The sequence below is a fragment of the Hyperolius riggenbachi genome, chromosome 1, assembly GCF_040937935.1.
Source record: "Hyperolius riggenbachi isolate aHypRig1 chromosome 1, aHypRig1.pri, whole genome shotgun sequence".
NCBI classification, from domain to species: domain Eukaryota; kingdom Metazoa; phylum Chordata; class Amphibia; order Anura; family Hyperoliidae; genus Hyperolius; species Hyperolius riggenbachi.
This window is the reverse complement of record NC_090646.1, coordinates 378,269,541-378,283,346: the sequence shown is the minus strand read 5'-3', so window position 1 is coordinate 378,283,346 and position 13,806 is coordinate 378,269,541. Positions and strand designations below refer to the sequence as shown.

General features: G+C 41.3%; 1 protein-coding gene and 1 long non-coding RNA gene across 2 annotated transcripts in view; one reads left to right on the top strand and one right to left on the bottom strand.

The window, feature by feature from the left end:
* GRIN3A (glutamate ionotropic receptor NMDA type subunit 3A) overlaps nucleotides 1-13,806 on the bottom strand; it is a 469,331-nt gene that overhangs the window by 238,004 nt on the left and 217,521 nt on the right. The window lies entirely within an intron of this gene.
* Nucleotides 6,707-13,798, top strand: LOC137516173 (uncharacterized). The gene is made up of 2 exons (XR_011020537.1): nucleotides 6,707-6,813; nucleotides 11,937-13,798. It is a non-coding gene; the product is annotated as an uncharacterized lncRNA (long non-coding RNA).

Genomic DNA, 13,806 nt, shown 5'->3' with positions numbered 1-13,806 from the left:
ACTTTCTTCAGATCAGAGGACAGTTTTGTTGTCATTTCATGGTTAGGAGCCACTATAGTACATCAAAAGAATGAGTGCTAAGCACAGAGGAGTCTATCTATCAAAGTATCTATTCTTTGCTTTTGAGCATCGGTCTAGCCAGGATTCAAAGGCTAAAAAACTGACTAGCGCACAAATTGCACTTCAATGCTGATTTTAGCACAGACAAAAATGTTTCCTTATACCATAAGTTTTAGAACATTTAAGCATTTTTTATTATTCTGATTGCTTTTGCACAGTCTAATCTTTATGTGACTATGCCTTACTTGCTTGGCACCAATTAGTTTATTCTTTTTTTCCACCATTTTCAATTTGTACTTCCTTTTTAAACACTGCAACAGTGTAACAAAACATGCAGCCATTGATGATCTAGGTCTTATGGAACACATAAATAAACAACATTGAAGTGTGCAGACTTTTTTTTTTTTTTTACTAATTATTTAATGGATAATGGTCTCTTGCTTAGGCATTACCTTAAAGCACACCTGAAGTGAGAGGGATATGGAGGCTGCTATATTTATTTACTTTTTAACCTTGCATATTGCCCGGCTGTCCTGCTGATCCTTTGCCTCTAATACTTTTAGCCATCGACCCTGAACAAGCATGCAGATCAGGGTCTCTGACCGAAGTCTGACTCAGACACTACTTATTCAGACACTACTGCAGCCAAAGAGATCAGTGGGACTGCCATGCAACTGGCATTGGTGTAGGAAACAAATATGGCAGCCACCAAATCCCTCTCAGTTCAGATGTATTTTAAAATGATATATTGATGAAGTATCATACCAATGATAATTAATATAGAGCCATCTATGTCTATTTTATTCACATTTTAGATCATGGCCCATAGCCCATTTGCAGGACTGTTTTCTAATTAAGCCAAGATGTAGGATTCAGTCCAAAACTTTAACCCTGCATATTAAAATACTGGGCAAAGACAAGAGAATTGAGAAGAATGATGGTAACTATGGCAAAAGAAAAGAAAAAATCAGAAAGGGCTTGAATAAGGTTACAGAAAAAGTGATGAGTGTGTTCGTGTTCATTTCTGTGTTTATGTTTAAATTCTTCTAGCCCACTCACCTAGCCCCTTGACTGTCTTTTTTTAAAAACTCACAATCTCTCTGACTGATGGGCTGCATGTTTTGATGTATTGTTTACAGTGGCGTATGTAGAGGGGTGCAGATATGGGTAGTGCCATGGGAGCTCCCCCTGCCCTATGGGCGGCATGCCTGCACCCATGTTGTGCAGCCATAGCCACCTGGTGTGTGTCCCTATAATGGATACACACAGTCACAGCTGCTCCTTCTGTCCAGGGGAGAGATTAGAGAGGAGACGCCACTAGGGGGAGCTCCAGGCAAAAGTGCACTGAGCTCTGAAGGCTCTGCAGAGAGGGGGATGCACGCTGAGGACGGTGGGGCTGGAACAGCACCAGAGCCGAAAGACTTAGTGACTGGGACTGATTCTCTCCCTAAGATTCTTGTCAAGCAGATCTGAAGGATGGGGTGTACAGTCACTGTAGCATGAAAGGTATGTGTAGATTAGATCTGCACAGGGAGAAGGGAGCAGTATATGGAGCACGGACTCTGCAGGCAGCATCTGTTCAGTTGCACTGTCAGGCATGTGATGTGTGACAGGCTGCCCTGCAATGTTAACCCACCTTATGTTATTGCTGTCTGTGTGACGCCCCCCCCCCCCCTGTCTGTTATTGCTGTCTGTGTGACAGCCCTGTCTGCTATTGCTGTCTGTGTGACTCCCATGTTATTGCTGTCTGTTTGACCCCCCCCGTTTGTTATTGCTGTCTGTGTGACCCCCCCTGTCTCTTATTGCTGTCTGTGTGACCCTCCCTGTCTGTTATTGCTGTCTGTGTGACACGCCTGTCTGTTATTGCTGTCTGTGTGATCCCCCTCTCTGTTTTTGCTGTCTGTGTGACCCACCTGACTGTTATTGCTGTCTGTGTGATCCCCCTGTTTGTTATTGCTGTCTGCTGGCTGTACTCTTGACTCTCATAGGGGGACAAGATGTTTGATCAGCACTCGCTATGGGTGCAGGCAGGGGCACCGCCAGCATACAAACAAGCCAAGCCCCGCTTGGGGCCTCACACTGCGGGGTGCCTCGCTATGCTGCTGGCACCGGGCGGAGCGGCGGGGAGAGAGAATTTCCCACTTACCTTCCTCGATCCTGGCAGTTTCTATCTACTTCCTGTCCCGGCATCTGTCACTATGGTAACAGCGCCCCCTGTGATGACGTAACCGCATGTCATCGCAAGGGGAGCTCTTACCAATGCGATGCACGCTGGGAGAGGCTGAAGATAGAAGCTGTGTGCAGGATCCAGGCAGGTAAGTGGAAACTTCACTCTGTCCGCCCCCCCACCTCTGCACACATATTGGAGGCTTATTACTATCTAACCTATACTGCGTACATATACCTATCTAACCTATGCTGTGGGCATATACCTATCTAACCTATACTGGGGTCATATACCTATCTAACCTATACTGTGGACATATACCTATCTAAGCTATACCGGAGGCATATACCTATGTAACCTATACTGGGGGCATATACCTATGTAACCTATACTGGGGGCATATACCGATCTAACCTATACTGGGGGCATATACCTATTTAACCTATACTGGGGGCATATACCTATCTAACCTATACTGGGGGCATATACCTATGTAACCTATACTGGGGACATATACCTATCTAACCTATACTGGGGGCATATACCTATGTAACCTATACAGGGGACATATACCTATCTAAGCTATACTGGAGGCATATACCTATCTAACCTATACTGGGGGCATATACCTATCTAACCTATAATGGGGGCATATACCTATCTAATCTATAGTGGGGGCATATACCTATCTAACCTATACTGGGGCAAATATACTGGCTACCTATATTGGAGGCACCTACCTATCTAACCTATATGGGGGCACCTGCCTATCTATCCTATACTGGGGGCAACTATATGGGCTACCTATATTGGGGTGGGACCTATAGCTGGCTACCTATACTGCGGGTACCTATAACTGTCTACACGTTGGGGGCGCATTTTACGCCTCGCCCTGGGTGCAATTTAACCTAGAAACTGCTCGTATTTTGTTCCACCCACATCATGTTTTGGCCACGCCCATTTAGGATGTGGTGTTAGATGGGAGAAGGGGCTGCAAAGGCAGCACTATTGTTATCTAAAAAGGGACATTTACAGAAAAGTATACTTAGAGAACGATTATCATAAAATTTGCACTATTGTATAGTAATAGAATGCAGTACTATATTTTGCTTTCTCTTTCTGCCTACTGATTTCTCTCCTCCCCCTCTTGCTGTCTCTCCCAGCATCTCTCTGACCGCCTGTTCTGTCTCACATTCTCTGCCAACAATCTCTGCCCATTCTTTCTGTTCACAATCACTTTATTTCACCCTCTGCCAATGTATTTATGTAGCACTAGCATCTTCTGCAGCACTTTACAGAGTACATAGTCAAGTCACTGACTGTCCTCAGATGAGCTCACAATCTAATCCCTACCAGAGTCATAGTCTAATGTCCTACCATATTATTATTATGTATTTCTATTGCACTGACATCTTCTGCAGCACTTTACAGAGTACATACTGTAGTCATGTCACTGACTGTCCTCAGAGGAGCTCACAGTCGAATCCTACCATAGTCATAGTCTAATGTCCTACCATATTATTATTATTATTCTGTATTTATATAGCACTGACATCTTCTGCAGATCTTTACAGAGTACATAGTCATGTCACTGACTGTCCCCAGAGGAGCTCACAATCTAATTCAATCATAGTCATAATCTAATATCCTACCATATTATTATTATTATTATTATTGTGTATTTATTTATTTATGCAGCACTGACATGTTCTGCAGCACTTTATGGAGTACATAGTCATGTCACATGTTAGTGTTAGGCAGGGCCGGCTTTAGGGGGGGGGGGAGCCAGAGGGGGCAGAGCCCCCTCAAATAGACTTCTTGCCCCCTCAAATCAGAGCTGCTCTGCCGCTGTCTTGGAGCCGTTGCTTCCTGGTCCGTGGAACACAGTGCAGTGGCGTCGCTAGGGGCTTCCCAACCTCGGCAAAGGTGCCCGGAATCTGGGGTCCCACTGTCCCGTTGTGCCCACCGGCAGTGCCCTAAACTCTGGAGACGCAGCTGTTGTTACTATGGCTGCGTCTCCTCTCTCCGCTGTGCTGCGTGCGGGGGGCGGAGATAAAGACACTCAGTAGCCTGGTCGGGTATCACTTGGGGCTGGGCAGCCAGTGAGAGAGGAGTGAGACACTGTGCTCTCTCACTGTCTGCCTGGCCAGGCTGATCCCCGCCAGCCACAAGTGTCTGTATCTGAAAGTGATGAGAGCGATGGGCACGCTGGGGAGACATGAGAGGAAAAGAGGCAAGTGATTTATGTCTCCAGTCCCAGCAGCCCAGCTCTCTGCATACACAGGACACAGCCTGTCAGACTGCCTGTGTACTGATGGACAATGTTTGTGTATGTGGGCAATGTTCGTGTATTAGTCCCCAGACCGCCCCCACTGACCTGAGGACCCTGTGCCCACATTACTGTGATGATTGGTGGGCAGGGGATAATCTTTTGTTACTAAGTGACTCCTATCTGCAGCTCAGGGAGCAAGAACAGTCTGCACAGAGGTCAGGTATACTCTGTGTAATGGCTCACCCCCCTTCCTTTCACTATTCAGTCTCACTGACTGACCAGCCCTCTGCTCTTTTATCTGCTCTGCTCACTTCAGCCTGCATTTTCTTTTAACCATTTCACTGCTTGTCCTAGCTTCTTATGCTTTGTGTATCCTAATTTAATCATTTGTAGCTGCTGCTGGTCTCCTATTAAGAATTTCTTAAAGTGTACCAGAGATGATTGACACTGTTTTATACCTTCCTCCCAGTCCATGCGCACAGATCGTTCCCTCGCCGCCGTCCTCCGCTGCCTGCTGCTCTGGTATTGGGTCCCGTTAGTTCTGCCAGTCTGCACAAGAGAAGTGTGCCCTCTACGGATCTCTCCGGTGGCCGCTGGAGAGATACGTACAGAGAGCAGTTCCTCTTGCGCAGACTGGCCTCGACTGGCTGAACTAACGTGACCCGATACCGGAGCAGCAGGCAGCGGAGGACGGCAGCGTGGGAGCGATCTGTGCGCATGGGGCTGGAGGAAGCCCCAGGTATGTATAAAACAGTATTAATCATCTCTGGTTTCCTTTAAGGGTGCTATACATCAGCAACTTGGCAGAGTATTTTTGGTGAAATGCTGTCAGATCACATATATTTTTGGGGGATACACTACGGCAGAGCTCAAACTTTCCCAGCAGACCTTTAACACCACTGCTAAGGTGATGTATATTTGGCCCCACCCATGACCACGCCCCCGGTCTGCTGCATGACCACGCCCATTTTTTGCCGTGCCGCAGGGTTTTTTATGCCCCCTGCAAACTTCTGTCTGCCCCCTCATATGTGCCTGTCTAGAACCGGCCCTAGTGTTAGGTGTTAAAAAGGGAGGGGGGGGGGGGAAGGTTACTGTTGGAATAGTGTACAGAAAGGGAATAAGAAGACTGACAAAAACACAGACGGCTATTGTGGGGGGACCCTGGGACTCTTATTACTCATTTGCTATACCTAATATATATCTAACACATATTCCTTTGCTTGCTCATACTATAGCCATATAATAGGATAGACAGGAACATATACTCATATAAACATAGTGTTAGGAATTGCTTAGTTCTGTAACCCGCAAGGCATATCATAAGGCTTTGCAGTGCTTAGCAACTGTTCAGACACCATGTTGTTCAGAGGCGTCCATATTAGTTATATTAGTTTCATATAAACATAGATTTTATACATATACTATACGGTCACTTTAAGTCTTAATATTAAAGGTTATTTTGCAAAAACCTCTTTCCTGTAACACAAACCACAATGTCTCCTCTTGCCTCTATCTGATAGTAACACACCCTAAGAAAAAGCCCCTACCAGCCCATGCATCCTGTCAACAGTCAACTGTTCCGAGAAAACTCCATTCTGTATCTCTCTATATTAAAACACATATTAAAACACATACATAAGAAAGTATGATATCTGCTTATTGGCTGAAATTGTTAGTTAAGGTAATCGGCACTGAGACTTAGCAGAAGGTGCTTCATAGGCCTAAGGACACTTTATTGTCCAGTCTAAATTAATTTGTCCAGTCTAAATTAATTATATATACTTTTGTATCTTCATATGAGTGGATGGGAGGGATAGTAGAATTAGCCATGATATTAAATGTCACTGAGCAGATACAGTCTTTTGAAGCCTAAACCGCGAGCTCACATCCGTTGTCACACCTATTATACGTTTATACATTTCCCACCACATGTTCTGGGAGCACAGCCAAACAATTTATTTCCTGTAACAAAAGGTTTAGAGATTTTTTTATAAGTTTCCCTATAAGATGTATACTGTAGCTTTCTACGCATGTTCCAGATTTGTGGTTTGAGAAACTTCATATATACCGCTACCTTCCTATTAAACGGCATTCTGGCTATTGATACCTGACGACTCTTGTCTGCGTATTTAATTCATATAGTCAGAATCTCTTGGCATGCCAATTGCTGACCAAATTGTCTGACTGATCAAATTTAAAGTTAGTTCATAATTGTTTTATATTTGTTTAAGATAAGTTTTAAGCCTACAGCTGGTGCCGTGACTCGGATCGTGCAGAGGAGAGCTGAAAGGCCGACCCGACAGCCCAGTTCTGGGTAAGTACAGAATTTTTCCCGCACTTAGGGAACTCATTTCTGCCGCTTTCCCAGTACTGTCTGTCTAAATTTTGTGTAATACTTTGTATATAGTGTCAGTCATATTTGACTGGAATAGTGGCCTCCTACTAAAGTGGACGGGGTTTATAATACTTTGTATATAGTGTCAGTCATAGTTGACTGGAAAAGTGGCCTCCTACTAAAGTGGACGGGGTTTATAATAAAGAGTGGGCTTGATCACCCCACAAGAGACACTCCCGGGTGTGAGGAGTGGGCCGTTCTTGAAAGATAGGACGGGTATATGTAATAGTTTAGTAGTCTTTGTTTATTGTCTGTTTTAATATAGAGATTGGTCACATAATTTGGTCACAATCTTCTTTCTACTTTGCTTGAATCTTATCTATCGCATAGAAGTCAATAAGATAATCTGTTTTCGTGCCGTTCAACTCTGTCGTATTAGGTAGGATACGACAGGTCGGCTGTATATTGTTTTTGCACTAGACAAGTTGACACTCTGGTATTTGACCAAAGAGGCTCTTCTCTTTTCTTTTTTGTTCAGTCAGAAGGACCCCAAAGAAGCAGGCTTAATGCTATTTCAGCTGTTAAGTCCATCGGAGGGAATTTGAAATCAAGGCCACGGTTAGGCTTGATTTTAGTGTCACTAGAAATCGTTTCCTCAATAATACCAGAGTGCCGATATTACAACCTCTGAAATATAAGAGAAAGAATTAGGTTAATGATCTCAGTATATGGGTGTCCCGGCTGGTTTAAAATTCCCGCCCAAAATATAAGAAGTTCATATTAACTTCCAACGGAGTCAGTTTATAAGTGTCCCCAGGTTGCGACTATAGAAAGACTATAGACTATAGAAATAATCAGTTTCCTGATCTGTATAAGGTAGACCTCATTTACTGACCTGGATAGTGTATGGCCACTAAATACATAAGATAAGTTTAAATTCCAAAAGAGGGGGTCCTTTTAGAGGACAAATATACAGGTCACTTTAATTGCATACTACTCAGTTCTTTAAAATTCTGGAAATTACCATAATATATAATTATAATAATATATTTCTACCCACAGATACATAATAAAAAAAATAGCCCAGAAAAAGTATATTATAGACTGATAAGTAGACCAGATCGACAGAAAGTTGTAGAAATATTTTCCCCTCCGCCTAGTGCTGAGGTATGCAGACACACACCACACCTGACTCCGGGAAAAGATCCCAAGTTAAATAAAGAATCTCCTGGGTTGCCATCCACATCTGACACGGGAACTCCAATAAATAAACCCATTCCCAAAGTAACCAAGAGGGGAAAAGGCCAGGAAAAACATAACATAATAAAAATTGCGGCAAACACCAAGGGATAATAATATAGGAAAACCCTTTATTAATATTGTACTCAAAATCCTTATTTGTAAATTTGTTGTAAAGTGTTATCTGTACAGAAGAGATTTTTATTTAAAGATGTAACATAGTATTTCCTGCGCAGCGATAAGTGTTGGGTTACTGCATTTTCGAGAGAGATACTGTTAGTAGAATTAATGTGTTGGTACCCTTGCGGCTTGGACAGACGGTGCAGTCTAGAGTGGGACAGTGACCAGTGTGAAAAATGTAGCTACATAAATGGATATCCTGTCACACTGGACTCCTGTACTGGGACTGCCATTTTGTCTGGTCAGGTTTCTTGTGTTGTGTCATATAATGTCTCGTATCTAAAAATCTTTTCTCGGAAATGAAGTAAAAATAATTATAAATCTTCATTAATGTAAGTGGGAAGGTAAATAGAATGTACCATGGTAATGATGTCAAGGAAAAGTAACTGTATATTAGATGTATATATTGATTTGTTATATAAATATTTGTTGATAGTTTTGAAGTTTGTGAAGCGATGTAAAACTAGTCACCTGTGAATATGTGTGTAATTCTTGGTATTGGATGAGGAATGTATGTGGATGGGCTATGAATATTAGCTGTATGTTGGATTTGTACATAGCGTGTGTGGGTTGAATGATTGTTGTTGGTTAAAAGATTGAGGTCAGTGAAAATGTCATTAGAAAAAAACATGTTGCATGTTTGTTTGTTGTATTGTTTACTGAGAATGTGGATTAGGATTAGGCTGAGTGGGCATATGAAAATATGGTATGTCTGGTCCTTTAAGGGCATCACGTATTGTGTATGAGAGATTGTGGCCGGCTATGAGAGAGCTGTGTTGTTTGTGTCTTCAGTATTACATTAGGTAGGGTTAAATTCTAACTATTATTGGGCAGCAGTCTCTGTAATAGATAAGAAGATTCTTTCTCAGGCTGGGAGACTTGTGTTCACTTGAAAGTGAAACTTAGCTTTTTACGTAGTGGTTTGAGCTTCAGCCTAGTTAGCGATAGTTTTCTTTCCTTTCCAGAATAGTGAGTGACATTTAATTGCTATTCTGCTAATGGCAGAGTACAAATATATTTTATGACTTATGTTTGAGGTGAGGGTTTTTATTCAGTGTCTCCTTTTTAAGCGCTGATGACTGAGTTTTTTTACATCAGAAGTGAAACTGTCTATTGGTTGAGCTGTATTGCAAATGTTTTTACTTATCTAATGAGTTAGAAAATGTATCAGATTATTTAAGATTGATTAAATAGGTGTAGAAAGTTCCGAGGTATGTAAATTTTACAGATTAGGAAGATTTAGTCATTGAGTTTGGGACCGGGTTCACAGTGCTCGGTTGAGAAAATTCTGCATGTCAACTTACTGCCCATAATATTCTATGGACTTGTTCACAGTAATGGATCGTGTTATTCTAACTCGCTGCATGCAGTCTTTGTATTAAATTCTATGTCCAATCTCCATTGCAAGTTCACACCCATTTTAACTTGTGCGTTATGCAAGTGAGCACTGTGAGCCTGGCCTAAAAGTGTAATAAGATTTATTCTGACATTTAGCCAAGGCTTGAATGATCAGCAACCTTTGTAAAACCACAAATTCAACTGTAGCTTAAAATCCTATTTAAAAGTAGTAGAACCCGTGAAAGGTATGCCTAGAAAGAGATCCTTTTAAAAATGAGTAAAATATCTAATTACATTTTTAGGGTAAATATTGTTACTGCTACCCATATATTGTTGCTGTTTCTTTAAATATTCCTTCCACAATATGTGCAGGTTTCTGTGCTAAATCTAGGTATTAGAGATAAACTTTTTGATAGAATCCAGGAATAATAGTATAGATATCATTCTGAGGCGGTGGTCGGTTTGCATATTTTTTTTCCCGATATTTTCCTTTTATCTCATACGATTATTTGTATTTTTCTATAGAGATCCTTTCCTGGAGTAGCATGTTTTTATACTCGACTGGTATATTAAAAATAAATAAATGATAGAGGATCAATCAATTTAACTGTCAAAATATTTCATATATAGATTAGCATCTGAGAGCTGTTAATGAAACCCTTCGTCAGTTATTATTAATAAGGTAGCATTTGTCACCCAGACCTATAATGCGTGTGATTAAAGTACAGTTTTGCCACAGTGTTTGTTGATAGGTAAATTAAGTTTAGTAGAAGTGTTCACTTTTGAACAGAATGTATATACCTGATGCAGTTTATGCTTTGGAGGTATATGATTCATACACTATTACTCAATGGTGCTCCATGAATGGTTTCTTTTTGAATATTGTAACATGGTTGTTAGGCTGTATTCTTTTGTTAAATCCTGTCACAAATCCCAGCAGAAAGGCATGCAGAGACCCCAAAAAATTGTTACCTTATTGTTGATATGCTATGTGTCTTGCAATTGTACCATGTCTGACTTTGATGCTCCACAAATATAAAAATTACTGGCCTGCTCCACCAGTGTAATGCCTCACCCTGCTGCCACGGCTCTCTTTAATGCTGCCACACCCCTCTTCGCCACCCAGAGGTTATTAAAAGAACTGCTCCTCTAAGCCACACTGATAAAGCACAGCTATTGTAACATCAATATGTCTGAATGCCACTGCTGAGGATATATCACTTTGTATATTGTCTGTACTTGTATTTTAGAGATTGTTGTAAAACCGTGAAAGCCATATTCATCTGGAAAAATTATGGAGAAACATTGAGGCTACACAGAATATCTGTACAGGGTATGCAGCTTGCTGCATGCACTGACAGCAGACCGTTAGGGCAACGCATGTACCTTTGGGTCACATTGTTATCTGTTAGTATCACATATCATGTATTGCTTACAAGTTAGGACATTATTCCAATTTTTCTGAATTTTGAGTCTACTATAAGGCTCTATGCGTTTAGTTAAAAATCCTTTCAGTTTAGAAGCAAAATCATCCCTGTCAGGTAGTGATATATAATGATAAACCATTCCCATCTCTGAAGCATAGTTTCCTTTAAAATATTGTTAGTGTTTCTCATACCACATTTCCTTATGTATTTACCACATATAATATTGATACAGGCTGCAGAATTAGTGACGCTTAATTGAGCTTATTTCGTTTTTTGCTGTTTTTTTGTTTTTGTTTTTTTGTGTTGACAATCGCGATGTAGATTGTCTGCAGTTTCAAAATCTCCATACATATATACATACTCTTTTGGGGTACTTGATTTCATTATTTTTCACTTATGTTATTTTTGGGGGGTTCTGAAAAACTATAGGCCCCAATATCACCTAAAATTATTACGTATCTGGTCTAATATAGGCATCAACATGGAAAAATTTAATACTTGAGCAAAGGGGGGAGGGAATGCTGGAGAGATGTTAGAATCACTCCACAGGATTAGTTTTGTGTTTGTGTATGAGTGTATGATGCTGAGTATGATGATGTGTGTTAGCAATGTAAACCTGATGTAGATGTGAATGTGTAAGAATCGAGATTATATTACTCGTGAACCATGGGTATTAGAACATAATCTCAAAATGAACCTGGTGGAAATTTCGTCCTCTATACAATCCCTAAAGCCGTGTACTCGCCGGCAGCGATGTCACATGAACGGAATGTCGCGTAGTATCGTCGAGAATCAGATTTGCCGTGTCTCTGTTAGGCTCGGGTGGTGTAGAGGATGAATAGGACCATAAAAAGATGATTGTGAATTTTGTCCAAATTGAAAGAAACGTTTGCTCGCACTTTTCCTTTTTGTTCACAGGATCCAACCGATGGGTTCCGTCCTGGAGATGTGGTAGTAGTCGTAGTGGTACAGAGCCTGACCAGAGGGAGAAAGTCTGACCATTTCCCCTATGGGCCACTCACCAAGGTTGTGGCTGTGACAGCTGTCCTGATGGAGGGGACCCCCACTTGGGTCCATGTGAGCAGAATGAAGGTTCCAATCAGAGGTTGAGGAGATCAACGGCAAAGGTGGTAGCCAGGCCACGAACGATCAGAGGTTGAGGAGATCAACGGCAAAGGTGGTAGCCAGGCCACGAACAAAGGAGGTGAATCAGTTATAAAGTCCTTGAAGACCGGCTACCTAGAGCCTGAAGAAACCAGGAGGAGGATATTCCCGGGCCCCTGTTTGCTTTTCTTATTAATAATTAGTTCTTATTACGTGCTATCAACTATCATTGATAATAACAAGTTGTCATTATGATTTAGGACCCTTAGAGTTAGTTGAGGTTTTGTGTTACAGACACCCCCTTTTCTCCTACAGTACCAACACTTAACATTTGTAAACACGTAGAGATGACCTGATGAGGGTCCGGAGTTTTATTCCTTTCGCGGCATAGTAAATCCTCAGAGGGATTGGTACAGGAGGGGCAAAACTAAAGCTGAACCCCGGTGTAGACCTCTTCCTGGTTAAACTTCTTTAGTTTCTACCAGTTGACCGGGTGGGTTAAAACTGTTGATATTTATTCTATGTATCATAGCTTTGATTTTACTTATTTACCTGGGATATAGACTGCTCATGTGCTGTATTCAGAAGTATACCATGTCCACGCCTATAAATGTTTATGTTCAATACTTAGTCCTTAAGGCCAATAAGGTCACTGTTGTCCATGCTGAAGGTCCATCTAGTCTGTAGCCCTTAGCAGGTCTACAAAGGGGGGAAATGTGGGGGGACCCTGGGACTCTTATTACTCATTTGCTATACCTAATATATATCTAACACATATTCCTTTGCTTGCTCATACTATAGCCATATAATAGGATAGACAGGAACATATACTCATATAAACATAGTGTTAGGAATTGCTTAGTTCTGTAACCCGCAAGGCATATCATAAGGCTTTGCAGTGCTTAGCAACTGTTCAGACACCATGTTGTTCAGAGGCGTCCATATTAGTTATATTAGTTTCATATAAACATAGATTTTATACATATACTATACGGTCACTTTAAGTCTTAATATTAAAGGTTATTTTGCAAAAACCTCTTTCCTGTAACACAAACCACAATGTCTCCTCTTGCCTCTATCTGATAGTAACACACCCTAAGAAAAAGCCCCTACCAGCCCATGCATCCTGTCAACAGTCAACTGTTCCGAGAAAACTCCATTCTGTATCTCTCTATATTAAAACACATATTAAAACACATACATAAGAAAGTATGATATCTGCTTATTGGCTGAAATTGTTAGTTAAGGTAATCGGCACTGAGACTTAGCAGAAGGTGCTTCATAGGCCTAAGGACACTTTATTGTCCAGTCTAAATTAATTTGTCCAGTCTAAATTAATTATATATACTTTTGTATCTTCATATGAGTGGATGGGAGGGATAGTAGAATTAGCCATGATATTAAATGTCACTGAGCAGATACAGTCTTTTGAAGCCTAAACCGCGAGCTCACATCCGTTGTCACACCTATTATACGTTTATACATTTCCCACCACATGTTCTGGGAGCACAGCCAAACAATTTATTTCCTGTAACAAAAGGTTTAGAGATTTTTTATAAGTTTCCCTATAAGATGTATACTGTAGCTTTCTACGCATGTTCCAGATTTGTGGTTTGAGAAACTTCATATATACCGCTACCTTCCTATTAAACGGCATTCTGGCTATTGATACCTGACGACTCTT